General features: G+C 33.4%; 1 long non-coding RNA gene across 1 annotated transcript; it reads left to right on the plus strand.

Moving 5' to 3' along the window:
• Positions 1-894: 894 nt before the first annotated feature.
• LOC121217915 (uncharacterized) lies at positions 895-1,483 on the plus strand. Its single transcript, XR_005914136.1, has 2 exons — positions 895-990; positions 1,261-1,483. It is a non-coding gene; the product is annotated as an uncharacterized lncRNA (long non-coding RNA).
• Positions 1,484-2,000: the final 517 nt, after the last annotated feature.

Raw genomic sequence — 2,000 nt, forward strand, 5'->3', positions numbered from 1 at the left:
ACCATGAAATAAATATAAAAAAAATGCATAATTATTATAAAATGTTAGTGCATACATATATATGAATACAAAAGTCATGAAAATAAAATAATAATAAAATACATACAAAATATATTCGTACGTTTAAAAAAATAATAAAAGTATAATATATTAATAAATTATGAAAATATGTAAAGATAACATACGAACATATATTTATAATAATTTGAATAATGTAAGAACATGTATATTTTAAAAGAAAAATATATAGGATTATAAAAATATGAAAAAAATTTATAAATATCATAAAATAATAATGCATGTGCGATATATACAAATTATAAAAAATAAAATGGTATAATAATAAAATATATGAACTATATATATATTTAAAACATTTATAATATACATATATATATTAACATACATATATATGCGCACCTGTACATACAATAATAATATAATAATAATTATAATAATAAACAATAAAAACAACATAATAAAAATAAGCTAATAAAAAAAATAAAAAATAAAAATTTAAGGACCAAATTAAAATGTCAAGCAGAAGTTGAGAGCCGAATTTTGAAAATAAAAACAAGAAAAGGAGTGAGCTAAAACAGGTGCAATAGATAAGGGACCAAAAGAGAAATTTTCCAACCCGCCCAGAAACACTGCACACTATTGGATTAAATTAAAACATTAATAAAGTTTTATGGAAAAATTTGAAAATAATAAAGAAATAAGAAAAAATGATTTTAAAAACATGAAGGACCTAAATCGTAAATAACCCATCTACTTAAAACACGCGGATCTGATCGGGTTTCTGGGTCGGGTCACGCAAGCATTCGAGTACACCAAATACGGTGTCGTTTTAAAATCAATTAAAAAAAAACCTTTTTCAAACCCTAAAAACCATTTTTCTTTTTTTGTCATTGTGCCGTATCTCCTCCCCCAAAACTCTTCCCCTGTTTCGATTGTAATGAAACAAAGGGATCCAACAACACCACGCTGGTAAGCTTTACTCCCCTTCTTTAATCTCTTTTGTTTTAGAAAGCAAAAGAAAAACAAAAGTAAAATGAAAATGGTAAAAGAACAGAAGAAAAGAACAACAAGCCGTCACCTTCAAAATTATCTTTTATTTCTCTTGTATTTTCTTTTTTAATTTTTTTCTCAAAAATTTGCTAACCCTTTTTACAGATTCCATCTCCCTTTTTATAACCCCCAAATCCCTTTCTATTTTTCTGTGTGTATCATCCTCTTCCTGTTATTTGCGGTTTGCAGATATGTGGGTGTGGTGCGAGTGGACGTGCCAGTGAAGACGTGGGACGGTTTGGGAGGCTGCCGAACGTGGGGCGGCTACTGTTAACCGCTGCTTAGGGCTAGGTTGGGATGTAGGGTTTGGTTTAGTGACTTGGGCCTTATTTGGCCAAATGTAATTGGGTCGTTGTTTTATTTTTTTGATACTTATTTATTTAGGCCCGGGCTAAAATGGCCTATTACAGCTGCCCCTCTTTGCTCGTTGTCGTGTAACGGGAACAGAGCAAAGACTTTAAGATGGCCAATTTTGCCTGGGCATACTGGACCTTAGCGCTCTTCAAGTAGCCTCATCCCAACCTACTGCGTCTTCAGGGGTATAGGAATCGGTGCCTCAATCCACTCCACTGCAACATCAAGGAGGTAGGACTTGTACCTTGTAGCTTCTTAAAAGAACAAAATTTGCTATCTTTAGTCTGCTCCACTGCAACTTCAGGGAGATAAAACTGGATGTGACCTGCTCTCTGCAACCTCAGAAAGATAAGATCTGGATGTTAATCCGCTCCACGCAACCTCAGAGAGATAGGATTAGATCTTCAGTCTGCTCCACTGCAACTTCAGGGAGATAGGATTGGTTTCTTCTGTCTGCTCCACTGCAACTTCAGAGAAATAAGACTGGATGCGATCTGCTCTCTGTAACCTCAGAGAGATAAGATCCGTATGTCAATCCGCTCCACGCAACCTCAGGGAGATAGGATTAGATCTTC

This window comes from Gossypium hirsutum, chromosome D05, assembly GCF_007990345.1.
Source record: "Gossypium hirsutum isolate 1008001.06 chromosome D05, Gossypium_hirsutum_v2.1, whole genome shotgun sequence".
In the NCBI taxonomy this organism is placed as follows: domain Eukaryota; kingdom Viridiplantae; phylum Streptophyta; class Magnoliopsida; order Malvales; family Malvaceae; genus Gossypium; species Gossypium hirsutum.